General features: G+C 40.3%; 1 protein-coding gene across 7 annotated transcripts in view; it reads left to right on the top strand.

The window, feature by feature from the left end:
- Nucleotides 1-295: 295 nt before the first annotated feature.
- The window catches only part of SMAD9 (SMAD family member 9), a 77,440-nt gene continuing 53,878 nt past the window's right edge, over nt 296-23,857 (top strand). Inside the window, exons 1-3 of one of the 7 annotated variants that reach the window (XM_023621518.2) lie at nt 296-505; nt 8,840-8,920; nt 10,233-10,432. The gene's annotated coding sequence lies outside the window, so the exon portion shown is untranslated. Of the gene's footprint in view, nt 602-8,839; nt 8,921-10,232; nt 10,433-23,857 lie in introns of all 7 variants that reach the window. The other 6 variants (XM_023621521.2, XM_070239540.1, XM_070239538.1 and 3 more) reach the window with 6 other exon arrangements.

Genomic DNA, 23,857 nt, shown 5'->3' with positions numbered 1-23,857 from the left:
TTAGAAACGTGTCCGAAAGAGCGGCTCGGAGGGGTTTCCAAACCGGTTTGTTGGTCCTGCATCTGTTCTGGTAAGAACCCTCCTTCGGCCTCAGGCTCCAGGTGGAGACGAGAGTGGCGGGGGAGCGAGGGACGCGAGGTGCCCCACGCTGCCGGGAGCGGGGCTGGGGCGCGGACCGAGGCGACCCTGGGCTCGCGCGGCAGGACCGAGCGGCAGCCCTGGCCGGGGTCCCGCGTGGCCGGCGCCCCCGCCGCAGGTTTCCGCGCACGTGGCCGCCCCCTCCCGGCGGGCTCCCGAGCGGCCGGGCGCGCGGCGGCGGCGGGGGCGGGCCGGGGAACAGGGCTGCTGGCCGCTTTCCAGGTCGGCGCACTAATACGGGCGATGAGGCTGCGCGGCTCCAGTCTGACTGACGCCGGCTGGGCCGCCGCCGCCGCAGCCGCTGTCTCGGTCCCCGCCGCCGCCGCCGCCGCCGGGCCCTGCAGCCCCTGGGCGCGCGAGCCAGGCAGTGAGTGCGCGGCGCTCGGAGCGGGCGGCCGGGACCCCCGGGGGCGGGGGGAGCCAGACCTGGGTGGGGGAGGGATGAGTGGCACCGTGGGGACAGGTAAGAGATGCCCTCTGCGGCGCGCGCTGGGCCGGTGCGTGCGTATGTGGCTAAGTTTTTCTTCCGCAAGGGAAGTCTTGGAGGCTCTTGGGCGTGTGGCTTGGTTCTTTGTATTCTCGTCCGCGTATTTCTTGGCAGAGCCTGTTTGGGGTGGGCTGGGTGGGAGAGGAGCCGGAGGGGACAGCCCCGGGGAGTTGGCCGCACCCGCCGGGGCTGCCGGCACCGGGGACCTGCCGGAGGATGCTTGTCCCGCGGCGGGGGCGCGGGCCGCGCGGGGCTGTGGCCCAGGGCGTGGGCAGGGATGCGCGCCCGCTCTCCGCGGGGGAGGCCGGGCACCGCGCACCGAGGACCGGGGCCTTGGAGCCCCAAACTCGGAGCTGAGTAACCATTTGCTGTGCCGGGGGGTGCGGGGTGGGGGGTGGAGGACAGTGGAGAAATCAGGGTGAGGGGTAGTAATTGTGACTCAGCTGGCCTCCCTGGCCTTCGATCACACAGGCTTTTCACTCTCCTTACCTTTGAGGCACGCGAAGTGAGAAAAGGAAAAAAAGTTAGGAATGTTGTTCAAGTGTCTCTGGGCTAGCGCTTGGATTGTCTTGGGAGCTGGGATGTTTGTCTTTTCCTTCGCCTGCCATTCGGTGCCAGCTCTCCGCAGAGGGGAGGGGGGCGAGGTGGGGAACAGATACAGGAGACTAACTGACGCCAGCATTGTGATCGGAAGGAGGAGCGCGGGGGAAACATTTTTATGGATGGCTAATCGCTGACGAGTCTTCCCGTTACTATTCCTTCCTCCTCCCACTCTTGACAGTGGAAATTTGAAATGATAGTTTAGAAATAACTCCGTTGACTTGTTTCTGGGCTGGAACTGGTACTCCTGAGAAATAACCTACAACTGATGTACATCTAGTTTTGGAATAAAATTGCATGTAAATTCTTTACCCAGTAACTCACAGTGGGATACACATCCACAGGACACTGTGGATTGCTTTTAATGGATGCAGTTTACGAGTACCATTTCCGTGGCTTGCCAGCTTTCTCGGATGATCTTCTGAAAGTGTGGCTTAGCAGGAATAATAGAGGATAACTGTAAAGGCATACGGCACTTAGTAGTGCTGCCTCCTTGGCCATAAGTAAGCGGAGGATTTGGGGCATCCTTCTGGGTGTGTGAAATATTCTGTTTCAGACAGATCTTCCGCTTTAGGAGTCCTGTCGGTGTGAGGGAATGCCATTGAGTACTTGCATTTTAAAAATAGTCATATATATTTAAAAAGGAAGTAAAAGTAAAACCCAGCACATTCTCCTAATTTCAAATAGACAATTGAATAAGTGAGTTTCCCTATGCTTGTAGGAAACCATAAACAACAAGATTTTGGACGGATTTCAAGTTTGTGGTTGTCCAAGAAGGACACTGCAGATAAGAAAATGATGTAATAGTTTATAAATAAGGAGCATTTTAGATATAATATGACGGAAGTTTCAAATAATATATCAGAAGAATAACTTTTAGTGATGATAATTGCCTTCATTGATGGCAAGACAACTGTCTTTAGCAGACAGTCTTCAGCCTCTTAATCTATTCTGACACAACCAACTCCCATTTTTATGCTTGACTGGCTATCTTTGTCAGAGTTGTTTTATGCTTCAGCTCTGTGGTTTCAAGCTATGTTTAAGGGAATGTCAACATACTCTTAATCTGAGCTAACTAATTTTTATTAGTATAGTGTTTACTAAAAAATCAAAGATATAAACAAATTTTAGGTTAAATCACTAAATACTTTACAGTTCTTACATCTCTGTCATCAATCTTTTAAAGTCAGCATGAGCTCTTTGACTTTTCTCCTTTTAAAATCTTTTTCTTTTACTTTTATATCCCAAGTTAATGAGTAATCAGAAAATATTCACAGATGTCAACCACTGCGTCTCTGATTGCCCAAGACATGTAATGAGAAAGAAGAGTTTTGTTTTGTTTTTTTAAACGAAACATTGCCAAGGATATCAATAAGTAATAAGCAACTGGTAAATTTGTTTATCCTTTCTGATTGTGTGGTCAGTTGGAGGAGAAAAAAAATCTGTTAAATTATTTCATAAGGATTAAAATTTCAATTTCAGTTTTACAAATAGTTTAATTGTGATTAATGAGAGTGCAATTTCCCTACCAAATTGGAGTGTTTAATAAGTGGTCACTGTAGCACTTAGGCAACTAACTAGTTTATGTCTGACATTCTGCAGTAAATAAAACAGCAATTTCATCTTTTTCTGCTTTAATGTGTCAGAAATAATACTCATCCACAGAATGTGTTCTGATTTAAGGAAAGGTACAGGTTAAGGAAAATAAAGAAGTTTTTTCTTTTTAATTTGCAAAACATACTACATTAAATTTTAAAGCTCTAATGAAGCTTAGTGCAGATTTTCTGTTTATTGTTTCTAGCATTTAGAGGGGAATTCGGAAACACGGAAGTGTCCAGAATGAAACAGTAAATACAGCAGTACATTGAAAGCATGAATCTCTTCAAATAGTTGTAATTCTAGGCCTCTGGCTTTATATTTCCTTGGTTACAGTTGCCAGTGAGTTGAAAAGTTATTCTAAAGAAAAAAAAAAGCAAACAGTAAATTCACACATAGTTACAACAGTGTGAACACTTTAGTGATGTTTTTTGTTAACCTAGTGAATGTCCATGTCATGACTAGGGGTATAACAAAAAATAAACAAATATCCCTTGGCAGAAAACTAACCTTTTAAAATAAATAGTCTTATAAATTGTGTCTCTTAAGAAATGTGTGCTAACCAAAGTTGTTAAGATTTCAAGATGACTGTTAGCATTAGAAGCTGTCATACCCCTGAAAGCTGAGTGTTAATCTTGCCGGTGGACTGCATCCTGGCACTTCCACCCCAAACCATCCTTAACGCCACATACTGCTCTCCTTTGGTGTCAGCCGCAGGCTGACCCTGGACCTTTTTTCCAGGCTTATCTTCCCACCCCGTCCGTATTTTATGCTGCAATTAAAATAATGAATTATAATTTCCCATGCATAGCTCTCCTGTCCTCTCCTCTGCACCTTTACTCCTGCTAAGGCATAGAATGCCTTCTCCTGCATCCCCACCCCTCACCAGATCTTCAGATTTATCAACATCGTCCTCATCTTTTATGGCCCTGTCCAGGTGCTGCCTTCACAGAACTTCCTCTGCTGACCCTGGTTGCAGGCATGTCCTCCTTTGAGCTCCTATGGCTCTTTGCATTTTCTGCTCTTGCCACATCTTGTATTAAGTTACTCATATGATAATTTATTTCTTTTCCTCAGTCAATCCTTTCAAGATCTGTGAAGGAACAGACCATGTTTCATCTATCTTTTTCATTCCGTTAATGCTAACCGTGGTGCCCTGCATAGTGCTCAGTCAATAAATATTAATTAAATGACACATCTTTCACTGAACCCATGATCTCTTCTGAAATAAAATCTGAAAAGGATTTTCCCCCATACAGTAGGTTTTAACGGTCCATTTTTCAAGAAGTCAATGTTGAACTTGAGCTGAGGACTTGTTAAGAGGCTGTGGAGAGCCAGCCCTGAAATCCCTCCAGTCCCCTTGAGCCTCTTTTTCCTGAATATTGTGGCTGAGCATTACAGTCAGGAAAGCTTATGTGATCCTCCTATTGCATTAGCAATTTTCCATATCAGATTCACCAAATACACAATGGAAGCCATTTAGCAAAAAACAGATTTTAATGTGATATGGCTACCACAATGAAGCTCTAATGTGATTCCACAGAAAATTGCTAACACGATATGCTGACCCTCCACCCCCCCCACTAAAGCCACGTAAAAATTGATACTGTTTTTAGTGTATATGTTTCAAACTATGCTCACAAAAGGAAAAGCAGACTGCTACTGAGATGAGCTTATGTTTTGGTCACGTTGGATGTAGAAAGGGTCTTGTTATCAGCCTTGTCAACTGAACCCCCCTTTGTTCCTTGCTCATTATATTACCAAGCAATACTAGATCACGTGTTAAAATGCATCATATTTTGTCAAGTGATTCAGAATTAGCAGTTAGTATAATGTAAAAAATGTAATTTGTGTATAAATATCATACCTATATAATGTATTCTATTCAGTTTTAGTTGGGAAGCCTAATCAACTAGAAATCAGTTTTCTAAGAATTAAAGAGACTATGACATAAAAATTAAATTCAAAACTTAAAGTGAAATTCATAAGTATTAAGAAACATTATAAATGTGTATACGCAGCTGTGTCATTTTAAGAAGTCATAAACACTGAAAGGATTTTAGTTCTTTTCCTGCATTTCCTAACCCATATTTAATTCAAAGACAAAAATTTAACCCATAAAATAAATGTAAAGGAGTCCTACAACGTTCTGATTTTTCTCTTGAAGGCAATTTTTATTTTCTTTTTTTGAAGGAAATACTAAATATCAAAATCTTTCTCTCTTTTGGTATTCTGATTAACATCACTGGTCAGGATTATTTTTATATATGAAATTCCCCTTGGGGAAATTAAATATTAATGTCTGATCACTTCCTTTTCCCCCTTTTCAAATTTAACTTTGAGGGACTATAAATTGGAAACGTGTATTGTTCAATCATGAAATGGATCGATTTAGTGCTGCGTTGTGAAACTCAGTCTGGTTTACAAACACTGGGATTACCAGGGATGACCATTCATTCGAGAACTCCAGTTTCCAGTTTTCTACCACTGGACAAATCATCTGGAAAGTGCACATGTGCTCTTGGGGCCACCCAGCTGTGTTGATGACATAGGGGATTGGTTCTGAAACAACTTAGGGTTTGGAAGCGGTGAAAATGTGAACACTGAGGTAGCAGCTGCTTAAACTCGCTGATCCTGAGAGCACATCCCTAGGTAGAGCGGGCTGTGTGCCTTCACAAACCCTGCTTTAACCCAGGGATGTCTTCTTCCATATAGCCTATTATTTTTCACTTTTAATCTGTTAAACTGTTTGGAAGCTGATCAATGTAGATTTGCTTTAGTTAGTGTGTGTGTGTGTGTGTGTGTGCGCACTCGCGCACGCGTGCGCACATGCACATATGTGTGTCTGTATGTTTCAATTTGTTTTTGCAAAATGCAGTAATTGTGAGATGGGTAAGGTAGGAGACAGACCTGGAACCGTAGATTGGGGCAGTTTATCAAAAGCCTTGAAGGATTTTGTTTTAAGTACTTGCGGGCTGTGGAAGGTTTAGAGCAGATTTGCAAATATTTTTACAGGAGAGTTTGATGGATGGTAGAGTTCAGCTGAAGTGCTAGGAGTTACTTTCTGAATTCTTGTATCTAAATTTAACTGACTTGGTGGTAACACTTTTCAGAAAATAACTCGGAAAAGGATTCACAGATTCCATCAGTTTTCCATCCCATGGTAGAATATTTGACTACTTCTGTTATTCACACTTCATTATAAATCCATTCATTCATCTTGCTTTTTACTTTGCTAAGAATCGCACGGGAGAGATTGGAGTTTGGTTGGAGGAGGAAGGAGAAAGAGTAGGCAGTTTAAAAGTTTGTGCATTAAGGGCAGTTGTGAAGATTTGAGGCCCCTAAGCCTGGGCCCTGGGGTGCTGCAGAAAGCAGGTGGGCAGATGGTGGGTAGACATCACCTGTTTGGGCTAGTGTGAGCAGATTAGAGACCACCGGGATTAGGAGCTAAGTGGGCTGGCCAGGGACTATATCAGCACTCAGAACATTGTTTCTATGAGAAATTCCAGTTTCCAAACGACCGCACAGAAATGAGCACAATTTGTTCATAAAGCGGGACTACCAGTGATTAATGATATGAGTGATTATCATTAGTAATATGAGTAATTATTAGAAGCCAATGAATGTGGAAGATGAGAAAATGTATTCAACTAAAAAGATTTTAGGTCTCGTGATTTTCTTTCACTTGCTGAGGCATTTATATAATTCTTTCCCTATTTGCTAGTGGTAGCAGAATTTTGTTTTTAGGAGCAGAAGTTGGGTCAGATGTTTGTCAAAGGCAAACCTTTGTGTACAAAAATGCTTCCCTTAGGGCTTATTGGTTGATTGTGTGTTTACACAAAGCTGTCATTAGGTGTTTGCTCTATGTGCAAACAATGGCAAGTTGGTGCCTAGGTGTTGTTTCAAAGGAGTGGCACCTCCTTTCTATTGTTATTGGTCTAGATTTATTGCAAATACCCACTTTTAACTTTTTTCAAAATATTGATTATGTTTTGGGGTTTTAAAATATTGTGACGTTGTGGATGTAGTAATTGCTCTATAAAGTAGGATTTATAAATTTTGGGGGTTTATATAGGTGTTTTATTCAATCAATATATACTCTGTGCCGGTTGTACCTATGCTGCTTATGAGGCCCCAAACCAGGCCCTTGGGACCACATAACAAAATAAAGTAACAGAACAAAATAAAATCCTGTTCTCCAGGATTTCATAGCCTAATTAGAGAGAGAAAAGTCATGAAAGCAAATATCAAAATGTTTATCCAATAGTAAGATTCCTTATGTAAAAAAATTGACATCTATTTGGATTTCTGTATATTTTTCCTGGTTAGAATTCCATTTTTACTGTGTATGAATTTTGAGTCACCCTTGACAAAAGTACAGTTTTCTCCCATTATCCAAAAGTAGAGTGTTCCTCTGGAAACTTTTGTAAGCAGAAATGGTGTAAAGTGGAAACATTTTTCGCCTTTCTTGATAAAAGCGAAAATCCTCTTCAGATTTCTTTAAGTTAGTGAAAACAGGTGCTAATGTAGGAGTTTCATAAAATTGAAGTGGCATAAAGGGAACTTTCGAAAAGCAGGGATACCTGTAATTAGAATGGTCCCATTTGGGGATTGGGACTCTAAATAGAGGTGAAGTAGAAGGCATAATGGGAATAGAAACTCTTGCAATAAGTCCTTGTGAGAACTTAAGGATGCTGAAGATGTCCTTAGCTATCAGGAGGGAGAGCCGCTGCTTCTCTGATTTTCCCCTTCTCCTCTACTGTTCGAGAGTGAGTTTGCATGGCCCCTCCCACAGGGAACCTCCCCTGACCCCCCCCCCCTTTTTTTCCCTGAGGAAGATTAGCCCTGAGCTAACATATGCTGCCAATCCTCCTCTTTTTGCTGGGGAAGACTGGCCCTGAGCTAACATCCGTGCCCATCTTCCTCTGCTTTATATGTGGGACGCCTACCACAGCATGGCTTGCCAAGCGGTGCCATGTCCACACCTAGGATCCGAACCAGTGAATCCCGGGCTGCTGAAGTGGAACGTGTGCACTTAACTGCTAGCCACCAGGCCAGCCCCTCCCCTGACCCTTTTAATAGCGGTTATAATAATGCATCTGTCACCTATCTGATAACGATGTCTTTAGATTTGCGTCTCCCTCTGTGGACTGTAATATGGTAGAGAGAAGAGACCATGTCTTATCTTGAAATACCCAGCACCTAGCAGAGCGCTTCATCATTGATACTTGATCAATTTAGTTTCTTCCTTCAACCACCCCTTTCTCTTCCCTAAGATGGGTGGGTGTTTTCTACGGTAAGGTGGAAGGAAGGACAAGCCATTTGGATTTTAATCTGTAGGCAAAAGAGAACTATTAAATTTTAACCTGCGGTCAAAAGAGGAATATTAAAGAGTTTGAACAGGAGACTCACATAATCGAAGGGGTATTTGAAGGAGAGTGAAGACACATTGAAGTGGTGTGGTACTGCTAAATGCCACATTAACACCTGGCGAAGCTGGGGAGACAGTGCGGAGACAGTGCTTGACACATCAGCTCCACTGCTTTGGGAGTATGTTTGGCAATTAAAAATCTGAGCTTCTCCAAACAGCAGAGCATAACACAGTTTATGACTGATTCTTCTCTACCAGTCTGTAGTCGCCATCCCTCAGGCAGCCTTTGGCCAGGAAACTCAACCTCCCACAACATACACACATCAATAAAACCTTAAAAATTGCCCACACGTCATTTTAAAAAACATTTATAGTGTTGTTTATAGCCATTTAACACTTTGCAGTATTCCAGTATGGGTTTGTGTTCTATATAACATCACCTTAAGTGGGCAGACTATTAAATGCACAGGAAGGAGGGAATGCATTATATGATTCTGCCTTTCAGAGGAATTTGTTGTATCACATGAGCAAAGCCGTGGGCTTTAGGTCAGAAGTTAGACTAATTGCGTAAGGTTTAATAATACAATAGTTAATGTTATTGATAACTGGATTTTACTTTCATTCATGCCACGTTTATTGTGTGCCAGACCTGGTGTGAGGTGGAACAGACCACTCTGTGGCCTGGCCTGTGGCCTTTGGAAGGATCTCACCATCTCTGTGGAAAACAGGTAACAAACATGAGTCCACTGTGATCCGTGCTATTGTGAAGGTGGGCACTGTGGAAGCCCAGAGGAGCTGAGGAGAGCTGATTAATGCTGCTGCCTGGGGGCCTCAGGGAAGGTTCCAGGAAGCTGGCTTCCAGCTCTGTCCTGAAGGAGGAGCAGGGTGTAACTGCACACGGGCCTTCCGGGCAGAGGGGAGGGAATGAAGGGCAAAGGGAGCGAGAAGTGATTGGGCGGGGAATGTAGTTTGAAGAGGCCGCATTGTGAAGAGCCTGGTTTGAATTGATGTTAAAAGCATCAAATCATACTCACCCATGATATTTACTGGGGCGTTTTCCTGTAGAATATATAAATACATACTCATAGTAGAAATTTGGAGAAAAAATTGTAAAGCACAAAGTGCTTTTAATCCCAAACCCTGAAAGTAGTACTGTCCCACTCGGCTGCAGTGTCACAGCAAGGTGTGTCACTCAGGAGTGTGACAGGATCAGCTCTGGACTTGGAATGACATTGCGTGAGGAGCCCAAGAGGCAGAGTGCTTTCTGGGAGGTGGGCTGATGAGGGGAGGCACAGTAGCCTACGGCTGCCTGGGGTGGAACAGACTCATTGGGAACGTCTGGGATGGGACATAGCTAAGAAGTGTGTGGCAGGGCCCATCCTCAGTATTTAGTGACCTATTGAATGTGGGATTGAGGAAGAGCAAGGAATAGAATTTTCATGAGATGGTTCTGAGTCAAGGGTGGCCCATGGTTTCTAGCTTAGCCACGTGGTTAGAGTGGTGCTGCCACGAATAGGGAATGCAGGAAGAAAAATGGCGTTTTCAGAAAGCTAGTAGGTTCCCTTTCTTTCTCTTTTTTTAAAAATTAATAAACTTTATTTTTGAGAGCAATTTTAGATTCAAAGCAAAAGTTGAGCTAAAGGTGAGAGTGCCCACATATTGCCTGCCCCGATACGTGCACAGCCTTTGCTACTGTGGACATCCTCACCAGAGTGGTTCACTTGTTACAGTCAATGAACCTGCGTTGACACATCATTATTACCCAAAGTCCAGAGTTCACATTAGGGCTCCCTCTTGGTGTTCTCTGTTCTGTGGGTTTGTACAAATGTATAATGACGTGTGTCTGTCATTGTAGTATCAGATAGAATAGTTTCACTGCTCTGAACGTCCTCTGTGCTCTCGCTCTTCATCCCGCCCTCTCCCCAGCTTCTGGTGTAGATTCTGCTTCTACATTGGAATGTGTTGCATTTAAGGATCCTGGAGGGTGGAAGTCAGAGGTAGTCAAATTTTAATTAAAAATTTTTTTTTTTTTACCCACAGGGCCCTTTCATCAAGGAAGCCACAATAAGTAAAGCCGAACGAAGAAAGGCTGCCTTGGTGAAAGGTGGCCTTTGCAGAGGGACAGAGCCTCGTGCTTTGCCTTCTGCCTGCTGGCCGCCTCCCCGCTGCTCTCTCGTTGCTGTGTCTGAGGCTCTCTGCCATCTCCAGAGTTCTGAAGGACACGGTTTGCAAGCTGCACGGTAAGCAAGTCTGGAGCTCAGAGGAAGGGCTGGTAGATCCTGGATGCAGTGACCTCAAACTCTTGTGCTTCTTGAGCTCTGGTGTCTGTTTTTTAATAGGTTTTTTTTCTCTTGTTTGCTTGTTGTGGTCCCTTTTCTTGGGGTCAGGCTGCCAGCTTTGATTTCCCTTTGCTGTCGCTGCACCTGCTGGTGGCATCTCCTTTTCCCTCTCCCGGTTTGCTTGGAAATCCTAGAAACATACTTGTTTAAACTGAGTTGAAAGTAGTTGCAAATAGGTCCTGTGTGATCTTCTCTGTACAGACTTGGTGACATCTGTTTTGGCAGGTAGAACCCTTTCTTGCTTCTGGCTTGTTCTCAATTATGTTTTGAACAGATGCACTTGCTGGAAAGTCAAATTTTGCACAGTGAGTGCTGCATCTCTGCCAGGGTCTGTTTGTTGTCTCACCTTCTCCCTCTTTCTGTCTGATCCTGGAATTACAGAGAAAGTGTAGATTATGGGCTCCGAAATTTCTGTCCGATAACTCTCCTGGGTGAATAGTGGCAGTTAATGCTGATTAGGAAGAAAATGATGTCATAATTTTAATTCCTAATAAGATGCTAATATGTTGAGATCCTGGTTTTTTTTTTATTGAGTTATTGATAGGTTACAATCTTGTGAAATTTCAGTTGTACATTAATGTTTGTCAGTCATGTTGTGGGTACACCACTTCACCCTTTGTGCCCACCCCCCCACCCCACCTTTCCCCTGGTATCCACTAAACTGTTCTTAGTCCATAATTTTAAATTCCTCATATGAGTGGAGTCATACACAGATTATCCTTCTCTCGCTGGCTTATTTCACTTAACATAATTCTCTCAAGGTTCATCCATGTTATTGCAAATGGAATGATTTTGTTCTGTTTTGCAGCTGAGTAGTATTCCATTGTATATATGTAGCACATCTTCTTTATCCATTCGTCTGTTGCTGGACCCTTAGGTTGCTTCCACGTCTTGGCTATTGTAAATAATGCTGCAATGAACATTGGGGTGCATAGGACTTTTGGGATTGCTGACTTCAAGCTCTTTGGATAAATACCCAGTAGTGGGATGGCTGGATCGTATGGTAGATCTATTTTTAATTTTTTGAGGAATCTCCATACTGTTTCCCATAGTGGCTGCACCAGTTTGCATTCCCACCAGCAGTGTATGAGGGTTCCTTTTTCTCCGCAGCCTCTCCAACATTTGTTGCTATTAGTTTTAGATATTTTTGCCATTCTAACGGGTGTAAGGTGATATCTTAGTGTAGTTTTGATTTGCATTTCCCTGATGATCAGCGATGGTGAGCATCTTTTCATGTGCCTATTGGCCATCAGTATATCTTCTTTGGAGAAATGTCTGTTCATGTCTCCAGCCCATTTTTTGATTGGGTTGTTTGATGTTTTGTTGTTGAGTTGCGAGAGTTCTTTATATATTATGGATATTAAGCCTTTGTCAGATATATGACTTGCAAATATTTTTTCCCAGTTAGTGGGTTGTTTTTTTGTTTCATTCCTGTTTTCATTTGTCTTGAAGAAGCTCTTCAGTCTGATGAAGTCCCATTTGTTTATTCTTTCTATTGTTTCCCTTCTCTGAGAAGGCATGGTGTCCAAAAAGATCCTTTTAATACTGATGTCAAAGAGTGTACTGCCTACGTTTTCTTCCAGAAGCCTTATGGTTTCAGGTCTCACCTTTAGGTCTTTGATCCATTTTGAGTTTATTTTGGTGAATGGTGAAAAAGAATGGTCAATTTTCATTCTTTTACATGTGGCTTTCCAGTTTTCCCAGCACCATTTGTTGAAAAGACTTTCTTTTCTCCATTGTATGCCCTCAGCTCCTTTGTCAAAGATAAGCTGTCCATAGATGTGTGGTTTATTTCTGGGCTTTCAATTCTGTTCCATTGATCTGTGCACCTGTTTTTGTACCAGTACCATGCTGTTTTGATTACTGTAGCTTTGTAGTATGTTTTGAAGTCAGGGATTGTGATGCCTCCCGTTTTGTTCTTTTTTCTCAGGATTGCTTTAGAAATTTGGGGTCTTTTGTTGCCCCATATGAATTTTAGGATTGTTCGTTCTAATTCTGTAAAGAATGTCATTGGGATTCTGATTGGGATGGCGTTGAATCTGTAGATTGCTTTAGGTAGAACGGACATTTTAACTATGTTTATTCTTCCAATCCATGTACATGGAATGTCTTTCCATCTCCTTATGTCATCATCCAGTTCTCTCAGAAAGGCCTTGTAATTTTCATTATATAGGTCCTTCACTTCCTTAGTTAAATTTACCCCAAGGTATTTTATTCTTTTTGTTGCGATTGTGAATGGTATTGTATTCTTGAGTTCTTTTTCTGTTGGTTCATTACTGGAGTATAGAAATGCTACTGATTTATGCAAATTGATTTTATACCCTGCAACTTTGCTGTAGTTGTTGATTGCTTCTAACAGTTTTCCAATGGATTCTTTGGGGTTTTCTATATATAAGATCATGTTGTCTGCAAACAGCGAGAGTTTCACTTCTTCCCTCCTTATTTGGATTCCTTTTATTCCTTTTTCTTGCCTGATTGCTCTGGCCAGGACCTCCAGTACTATGTTAAATAAGAATGGTGATAGAGGGCATCCTTGTCTCATTCCTGTTTTCAGGGGAATGGCGTTCAGTTTTTGCCCATTGAGTATGATGTTGGCTATGGGTTTGTCGTATATGGCCTTTATTATGTTGAGGTAGTTTCCTTCTATGCCCATTTTGTTCAGAGTTTTTATCATAAATGGCTGTTGGATCTTGTCAAATGCCTTCTCTGCATCTATTGAGATGATCATGTGGTTTTTATTCCTCAGTTTGTTGATATGGTGTTATCACGTTGATTGATTTGCGGATGTTGAACCATCCCTGTGTCCCTGGTATGAATCCCACCTGATCATGATGTATGATTCTTTTGATGAATTGCTGAATTCTGGTTGCCAAAATTTTGTTTAGAATTTTTGCATCCATGTTCATCAGCGATATTGGCCTGTAGTTCTCTTTTTTCATGGTGTCCTTGTCAGGTTTTGGTATCAGCATGATGTTGGCCTCATAGAATGTGTTAGGAAGTGTTCCATCTTCCCTAATTTTTTGGAATAGCTTGAAAAGGATAGGTATTAAATCCTCTCTGAAAGTTTGGTAGAATTCCCCAGGAAAGCCATCTGGTCCTGGGGTTTTATTCTTTGGGATGTTTTTGATTGCTGTTTCAATCTCTTTCCTTGTGATTGGTCTGTTCAGATTGTCTGCCTCTTCTTGAGTGAGCTTTGGGAGATTGTAGGAGTCCAAGAATTTATCCATTTCCTCTAGGTTATCCATTCTGTTGGCATATAGTTTTTTGTAGTATTCTCTTATAATCTGTTGTATTTCTGCAGAGTCTGTTGTTATTTCTCCTCGCTCATTTCTGATTTTGTTTATTTGAGCTTTCTCCCTTTTTTTCTTTGTAAGTCTGGCTAGTGGTTTGTCAATTTTATTTATCTTCTCAAAAAACCAGCTCTTTGTCTCATTGATCCTTTCTACTGCCTTTTTCGTTTCAATAGTATTTATTTCCGCTGTGATTTTTATTATTTCTCTCCTTCTGCTGACTTTGGGCTTCATTTGTTCTTTTTTCTGTAGTTCAGTTAGGTGTGCTTTAAGGTTGCTTATTTGGGATTTTTCTTGTTTGTTAAGATGTGCCTGTATTGGGATGAATTTTCCTCTTAATACAGCTTTTGCTGTATCCCATATGAGTTGGTATGGCATGCTATCATTTTCATTTGTTTCCAGGTATTTTTTAATTTCTTCTTTAATTTCTTCAATGATCCATTGCTTGTTCAGTAATGTGTTAGTCTCCACATCTTTGTGCCTTTCTCAGCTTTTTTCTTGTAATTAATTTCTAGCCTTATAGCACTATGATCTCAGAAGATGCTTGTTATTATTTCAATTTTTTTAAATTTGTAGAGGCTTGCCTTGTTTCCCAACATATGGTCTATCCTAGAGAATGTTCCATGTGCACTTGAGAAGAATGTGTATTCAGCTCCTTCAGGGTGGAGTGATCTATATATGTCTATTAAGTCCAATTGTTTTAGTTTTTCATTTAGCTCCACTATTTCCTTGTTGATTTTCTGTCTGGGTGATCTGTCCATTGATGTGAGTGGGGTGTTGAGGTCCCCTACTATTATTGTGTTGTTTTTAACATCTTCCTTTAGGTCTGTTAATAGTTGCTTTATGAATCTTGGTGCTCCTGTGTTGGGTGCATAGATATTTATAAGCGTTATTTCTTCTTGATGAAGTGTCCCTTTGATCATTATGTATTGTCCCTCTGTGTCTCTCTTTACCTGTCTTATTTTGAAATCCACTTGGTCTGATATGAGAATTGCAACACCTGCCTTTTTTTCCTTGCTATTTGCTTGAAGTATTGTCCTCCACCCCTTCACCGAGTCTGTGTTTGTCCTTGGGGCTGAGGTATTTTTCCTGGAGGCAACAAATTTTTGGATCGTGTTCTTTAATCCATTTTGCCACTCTGTGTCTTTTTATTGGAGAGTTCAATCCATTCACATTGAGAGTGATTATTGATGCATGTGGACTTAATGCTGTTAATCTGTTGCTCATTATCTTGTTTTCCTGTGTTTCTTTTCCTGTTTGCTTTAGACTACCCATTTAATACTGCAGTTTCTTATGCTGGGTTTCTTAGATTTTTCCTTATTTATGATTTGTGACTCTGTTCTGTACTTTATTTTAGTGTCTACCTTGAAGTTTGTATTTAGAATCTCGTGTATAATATAGTCTATTCTCTGGTAGTCTCTTACCTACTTGACCAATACTGATTTAGACCCTTTGCTCTTCCCCTCCTAAATAATTATTTTCATTTTTTATTCCAACTCGTCTTATTAATTTGTAGTTAGAGTGCTAAGATCGTCCTTGTTTTGGTAGTTTCTTACCTTTACCCTAATACTATAATTGAATATTTGCTATCCTGTTCTGGTTCTATCCATCAGTCTCCCTAGTCTGTGGATTGTGTCCCCTTTCTCCCTTTTTTCTTTTTTCAGGTATGAGAGCCTTCTTGAGGATTTCTTGTAATGGAGGGCTTTTAGTTACAAATTCCCTTAACTTTTGTTTGTCTGGAAAAGATTTAATTTCTCCCTCATATCTGAAGGAAATTCTTGCTGGATAGAGTATTCTTGGCTGAAGGTTTTTATCCTTTAAAGCTTTGACTATATCACTCCATTCTCTCCTAGCTTGTAGGGTTTCTGTAGAGAAATCCGTGACAGTCTGATAGGGGCTCCTTCATAGGTTATTCTCTTTTTTTCCCTTACTTCCCTGAGTATTCTCTCCTTATCATTCCTATTTGCCAACTTTACTATTATGTGCCTTGCGGTGGGTCTTTTTACATTGACAAATCTAGGAGATCTAAAACCCTCCTCTATACACATTTCTCCGTTGATCCCTAGATTTGGGAAGTTCTCTTCAATAATTTCGTTAAGCACACTTTCTGCTCCATTTTCCTTTTCCATATTCTCGGGAATTCCTATGATCCTTATGTTCTTACTCCTCATTGAATCCATTATCTCTCGGAGATTTTCCTCATTTTTTTAAATTCTTAGTTCTCTTTCTTCCTCTGTCTGGCGCCATTCAGCCTGTCTATCTTCGATTATGCTAATTTTCTCCTCTATGTTGTCTACACAGGCATTCAGGGAATCCGTATTCTGTTGTATCTGGTCCATTGTGTTTTTCATCTCAAGTAATTCTGTTTGATTCTTCTTTATGATTTCAATCTCTTTTGTGAAGTAACTCCAGAACTCGGCTTGTTTCTTTATCTTTCTCTCTACCTCATTGAGTTTTTTGATTATAGCTGCTCTGAATTCATTATCGCTTAGTTTACCTAATTCGAAGTCCTCAGGACTTAATTCTGTGTTTTATTGTTTTCCTTCTGGTCTGGGGCTTTTATAAATTGTTGGATGGTAGAGGAGCGGTTTTGTCGCATGGTGGGAGAATTCAGTTGCAGTTACAGCCTGTTGACACTAGATGGGGGTCGAGAGCCGCATGTTATGAGCTCTCCGCCTTGGGGCAAGATGGCTGCGCCCACTGGCTTTGCCTGGGGGGAGGGGCTGTTACTCACACGCGCTGGTCTGGGTTCAGATCAGTTCTGTTCTCTGGTCTCCCAAGGCCCTTGATTTATGGGGTCCCCGCAGACGGAAGCTTTCCCCCAGTCAGCGGGTCTCCACTGAACCAGGGCAGGAGTCCTGGATGATCCCCCGGTGGCGTGGCCCCTTCCCCGCTCCTTCCCGACCCCTGCCCCAGGGATGGCAGACTCTAGCGGAGGGAGCGATGTTCTCTCCTACTGTTCCAGCGCCTCCGAGGGTGTAAGCAAGGTTTATGAGCTCTGCCTTCTTGGTATTGTAGGTCTCTAACGAGCTGGCATTATGTTTATTCTCTGAAATTCAGTTCTTCCAATCTTTTGTTGTATTTTGGAGGGGAGAGAACCCTGGGTCAGCTCACCCCACCATTTTGCTCCGCCCACTTCGAGATCCTGGTTTTTTGATGTGAGATACTGGATTTTTTATCCTTTTTTTCCCCTTCTTTGCCTCTGATCTGTTTCTGAGATGGTTTTTCTTTCTTTATTTCTTGGCACCTTTTACTTCTACAATGAGGCATGCAGGAGGAATAAGCAGAAATACAACTACTTGTTAAGAATAAAAAATAATATCCTCACATTAGTTTACAGTTTTCAGACTGCTTTTGTGCACATCCACTCAGTGTGAAGGGTGGTGGTTATTGTTTGTTTCACAAAGGAGGAAACAGGATCGAGGTGGTTAACTGCTTGAAAGTCACAGATAGTGATGGAGCTGGCCTTCAGACTCAAGTCCTCGTCCTCTACATCCTGTGTTATAGCCAATACATCAGGTTGCCTCTTATTCATGGAAGCACCAGTTTAATTGTGGGCCCTTCCAAACTTGAATAATAAAATGTCACTGTTGTGGAGTGTTGTACAGTATTTCCAAGCATATGCTGACAACGTAAAGAATATAGGTTGAAATGCTAGAAATTTATGCCATAATCTTTCCAAGATTGATGTCTCTTGAATTGCTTATCTGTAAAATGTTTAATCATGCTTTTAATTTTCGGAATAGTACATGGAAAAGATATCTAGCATTCTAAGTCTACTTTAAAAGTGACTCAAATGGTTAGCCATGTTCTTTAGATTCCCTCTTCGATGCTGTAATGCCTGTTTGACTTCCCTTTTAGTAGATTTGGCATAAATAAAAATATCAAACAGGCAACAGAATAATAGTTCCATCTCCAAAAGAAGTGGTACTGAGCAACAATAAAAAACGTATCTCGTCTTTTTATTTTAAAAAATAATTCTAACTCTCTGCTAAAACTTAAGAAATGATGTCTACTCAACGTCAGCATTCTAGCTGAGAAGACAAACTATCTGAGCGGCCAAGAGAATTGTATCCAGGGATTTAAATGAACATACATCAAGACTTCCCCAATACCTATTACGTGTAAACTCCAGTGACACCAGTTTACCGTAGCACCTCCTATCAGGAGTACAAGGACGCCTGGTATAACCAAGTCTTTCTTTGGACAAAATATACCACTTTGAAGCAGGGCGTTTTGTTTCATGTGAAATTCAGTACTAGTATAAAAAGAAGCCAAGCCGTTGTTGGAGGAGTTCTATTTTGAAGGTGTGTGTGCGCTGTGCACTGTGAGGATTTTGATATATTTGTGGGCTTCTATCAGATGAGACACAAGTCATCGTTATGTTACTTCCTCTGGGCCACAGTGTACCCAAATCCAGGAATGGTGATAACAAGGTGTATTTCAAAATGAACTTCAAATATTCTTGTACTTAGTTGTGTATTATAAGATAGATTTAACACAATAATATTTTCATGCAGTAGATGCTATTATATTACTTTCTAGGAGGGATCATAAGGTTAACTTTATGAAAGATTGAATTTCAAATTGTGTGGACCTTCCAATGGGTTTGAAGTCATAGAGATTCTGGAGTATTAGTAGGTATTAACACAATTGTAAATATCAGATATGTCAGTGCATGATAAGAAATTTATATTTCTGCTTTCTTTTAGAATGCTCAGAGTTGTTGAATCTATGGATATTTGTTGAATTTAATTATTTGCTTTGACTGAAGGCATTTTATAGTTTGCAGTATAAGAATACTTGATTCCAAGAAAATAAAGCTCAAAATATTGATTAATGGTATATAAAATTGCTATTGAGTGATTCTGAGATAGATAATAGATGTCATTTAAAAAAATAATCTTTCTAGAGATTGTTTCATATTTTTTCCTTGTTCTTAGTGTAGAAGCTAATGTTATTTTTAAAACAATAATTCCCTTCTCCCCCCAAACTACCATCATCAGAGAAAATTGATAGGTTATCATGAATCATCATTGAGTGGAAGAAAGGATCTGAAAGGCAGGCAGAATGCCAGGAATTGAACAAAACTATGACTGCCTGTTGAAAGGAGATTAACCTGCCTAATTGGGCCTGGAGTGTGTGTGAAGATTTCCCAGCATTTTATATTATCAGGGATTCTAATTTCTTTCAAAGCTTCCACGTACCGATGGTACATTATTTTCCATCTCAAAATTAGAGTTTAGAGAAAACCTCTAATTTTGGCAGAGGGAGATTTTATTTGTAAAATCTTAAAGGTGGTGATGAAGCAAATTATTGTAACATTTGGCATGTGATTTTTCTTTATTGTGATAAAAAATACGTAATATTTACTATTTTAACCATCTTTAAGTGTTCAATTCAGTGGTATTAAGTGCCTTCACATTGTTGTGCAACCACCACCGATATCCATCTCCAGAAGTTTTTCATCCTCCCAACCTGTAACTCTGTACCCATTGACCAAAAACTCCCCATCCCCCCTCCTCCCACTTCCTGGCAACCTCCATTCTATTGTCTGTCCCTATGAATTTGCCTGTTCTAGTTACCTCATGTAAGTGCAATCATACCAAATTTGCTTTTTGTGTCTAGCTCATTTCATTAGTATAACATCTTCAGGTTTCATCCATGTTGTGCATGTGTCAGAATTTCCTTCCTTTTTTAAAGCTGAATAATATTCCATTGTATGTATATACCACATTTTGTTTATCCATTCATCTGTTGATGGACACTTAGATTGTTTCTGCCTTTTGGCTATTGATAAATAATGTTGCTGTGAACATTTCTGTACGTGTGTGTGAGGATCTATTTTCAGTTCCTTTGTGTATTTTTTGAATGCAATTACTAGGAGTGCAATTACTGAGTCGTGTGGTCATTCTGCATTTAATTTTTGAGGAGCTGCCAAACTGTTTTCCATGGCAGCCAAGCCGGTTTACATTCCCACCAACAGTGCGCAAAGGTTCTGATTTTTTCACATCCTTGCCAACATTTGTTAGTTTCTCTTTTATTGTTAATAGCCATCCTAATAGGTGTGAAGTGATATCTCATTGTAGTTTTGACTTGCATTTCCCTAATGACAAATGATGTTGAGCATCTTAGCTTGTGCTTATTGGCTATTTGTATATCTTCTTTGGAGAAATGTCTATTCAACTGCTTTGCCCACTTTAGAATTGGGTTGTTTCTTTTTGTGTTGTTGAGTTGTAGGAGTTCTTTATATATTCTGGATCAGAATTCCTTATCAGATATATGATTTTCATGGAATGTGACTTTTAATGGACCGTTTCTAAAAACTTCATACTTTTATCACCTATTTGTATATATTACTTTTCACATTTAAGAATTAATTCTGTGGAATTTCGTAACATATGGTCATATAAATAAAAGGAATCAAATGTTTAAAAAATTCTTTGTTTCTAAAAACCACCAATCTGAGGTCACATTAATTTCAAGCAAATCATGGTTTGATTAGAGGCTATCTAGCCAGCATAAGAGATAACAGTCCATGGGTGATATAACATTCAATGACACAGCATTTATTCTGCAAATGAAATTAGAAGGCCATTTGGCCTTTGTAGCTCTAGAAATTTGGATCACTGAAGAAGATTAGCTGCCATCCCCTAGAGTCTGTTTTTTTCCCCTCAGTTTCCTCCTTATTTAAAAGCTTTCATTTGAGTTAAGAGAGTTGTAAAGCAGGTAGATTAGAAATAAGAATTTTAAAACTTTGTTCCAGTTCTGCTTTTGAAATACTGATTATTGACAATGTTATTGAAATCCAGTGGCAACTCTTAACTAAAAAACAAAGATATTAAAAAAAAGTTTAAGACCTTTTGAAGGACGACAAAGATTTTTAGTCTCATATGTGGAATCTAATTTGAAAAAACAAAGCTCATAGATACAGAGAATAGATTGGTGGTTGCCAGAGGCAGAGAGGAGGGCGGGGGTAGGCGAAGTGGGTAAAGGGGTCACGGGGTACAAGCTTCCAGTTATAAAATAAATGTCATGGAGGTGTAACCTACAGCATGGTGACTATCGTTGACAGTACTGTATTGTATATTTGAAAGTTACTAAGAGAATAGATATTAAAAGATCTCATCACAAGAAAAAAAATTTGTAACTGTATAAGGTCACAGATGTTAACTAGACTTATTGTGGTGATCATTTTGCAATTTATACAAATATTGAATCATTATGTTGTACACCTGAAACTAATATAGTGTTATATGTCAATTATACTTCAATTGAAAAAAAAGATCTTTACAAAGAAAGATTAGGGGAGAGAAAGAGCAGGAATAGGGTAGAATGACAAGGAGTTAATTTCAAGAAATGAAAGTGTAGGTTGGGATTTCTCAACCTTAACTGTGCTGACATTTGGGACCAGATAATTCTTTGCTGTGAGGTGCTGTCCTCTGTGTTGTAGGGTGTTTGGTACTATCACTGGCCTTTACCCACTAGATTCCTGTGGCACCCACTCCCTCCAGCCTAGTTGTAGCCATCAAAAATGTCTCCAAACATTGCCAAATGACCCGGGGGGGCAAAATCACCCCTTCTTCCCTCATTGAGAACCACTGGTCTAGGCTGATAAGAGCCTGAGCTGAATTCTAACAGCAGAATGGTGATTAAAAAAGGAAAGCAAGTGAAATTTTGAGGAAAGGAAAGGAAAAAAATTCTCATAATTAATATGTATTAAGTATCTACTATTTTCTGGGCACCAGCACTCAGTGACATAGTCATTTAACATAAATAATGACAAATGATTATTAAATGTCTATTTTATGAGAGAGATTAAAGCTACAGAGATGAATAAGACAGTCACTGCCCTTAATGACTTTGTCATTTAATAGAGGAGAGACATATGAACAAATAAATTACAAGCCAAAGTGAAAATAGTAATGTGTGTAAGCGGCTTACTGCGAAGAGAATTCCGTCTGGGGAAGTCACAGGAGGCCTGTGATACCTGAGCTGGATTTGAAGGATGAAGAGCAATGTTGTCTCCTGGAGTGGGTTTTGCAGATGAGGTGGTGAATCATAATTAAACCTGGGATGACTGCCCGGGGCAATTGTATATTTTCCCTGAGGCTTGAGTAGAGCGATTAGCACCTGGCAAATCCCGGAGCTATGCAATTTTAGTGGCAGTTTATATACCTCCCATATTGTTTTAAATCCAAGGGGACGAGGAGATGCAGAGCTAACTCCCATGATACATCAGACGCCCTGACAAGTTATATACACAAAATCTTGTTGATTTTGAGAAAGTTAAATAAGAGGCATATTTGCATCCTCTGGTTAACCGTTTCTTTATTAACCAGTAGGTGTACTGTAATGGAAACTAGAAATAGATGGGACCATATGGCTTAACTTGTGGAGTGGCAGTATGTTGCTTAATCTCATAGCATCAGTATTTGCTGTTATCTAAGAAAAATATGGTGATTCAGTGGCAGCTTACATAATATATAATCAGCAGTAGTGGCGCTCTTCATCTTCCTTAATTATTTACATTTTTAGAATTTTATATTGAAAAAGAAAGTAATGAGCATCAAAGAAAGTTGCCACTGCATTTCTCTTAAACCGCGCCACATCTCCCGCTCTGAGCTTTCTTCACTGGCTTCTGTCCCATTAGTAACAATAGTGTTCAGACTTGCCTATGTCACTGCCCAGTTATTTAATTTGACTAAATGTGATAAATGTGTTTATTTAAGATTTTGTTCAGAATTTTTTTAAAAGGTCACTATGGTACTTTTGCATTGCAGGGTATGTTTTCTGATATGATTGTAAAATTACATCAACTTATCAAGGATAATTATTTACATATACTAAAAGCTATGGGGACTCTCAAGATAAGATGCAAAAGCTATTTTCCCTCTCAGTTCAGAGAAAACAATTCATTGTTATTCAATCTATTTCATCTTATCTGATGTTTTATTTTTGAAAAATAGAAAATGTTCAATGTGATAGTAACTAAATGATTTTTAGTTTTAGTACATATGAATTAGTAAAGGCTGACTCACACTCCAGAATGGCTGCTGCCGCTTGTGCCTCCCTGACAATATGGTTTTGAAAAGATCCCTTTGGCACTGGAGCCCAAGGCCTAAACCACCCCTCCTTCCTGCCTTTTCAACTCTTCTCTGACAGGAGTTTCTTAATCCTGGTATTCTCTTCCTCTCCTCTTGCCCTCCCACCCCGACCGTTTTCTCTGGACTGTGCATGACTCTTATCTTCTCAGGAGCCCATTCATTCATTTAGTAAATATTAAGCACCTAGTATATGCTAAGCCCTATTCTAGGTGCTGGGGTACAGCGGTGAGAAAAATGGACAAAAATCCCATTTTGTGGTGGGAAAAGGAGACAGTAAACAATAAAAATTAGCAAAATGTAAAACATTCTTGAAAAGGGAGAACGAAATTGGAAGGCTCACGCTTCCCAGTTTCAAAACTAACTACAAAGCTACAGTAATCAAAACAGTGTGGTATTGGCATAAGGATAGTCATAGAGATCAATGGAATAGAATTGAAAGTCCAGAAATAAACCCAATTGGCTATGCATCTGTGGCCAATTGATTTTTGACAAAGGTGTTAAAACCATTCAATGGGGAAAGAATAGTCTCTTCAACAAATGGTGCTGGGACAACTGGATAGCCACATGCGAAAGAATGAAGTGAGGTCCCTACTTCACATTATATACAAAAATTAACTGAAAATGAACAATGATCTAAATATAAGAGCTAAAACCATAAAACTCTTAGAAGAAAACATAGGGGTAAATCTTTATAATCTTGGATTTGGCAATGAATTCTTAGATATGACACCAAAAGCACGAGTAACAAAAGAAAAAGGAAATAAATTGGATGTCATCAAAATTTAAAACTTTTGGACATCAAAGGGCATTATCATGAAAGTAAAAAGACAGCATACAGAAAAGGGGAAGATATTTGCAAATCATATATCTCAGTGTCTGTATATCCAAAATATGTAAAGAACTCTTAACATGTACTCAAAAAGACTAAC

This window comes from Equus caballus, chromosome 17 (assembly GCF_041296265.1).
Source record: "Equus caballus isolate H_3958 breed thoroughbred chromosome 17, TB-T2T, whole genome shotgun sequence".
Classification (NCBI taxonomy): Eukaryota; Metazoa; Chordata; class Mammalia; order Perissodactyla; family Equidae; genus Equus; species Equus caballus.
The sequence above is the reverse complement of the archived record's forward strand: the minus strand, read 5'-3'. Positions and strand labels throughout refer to the sequence as shown.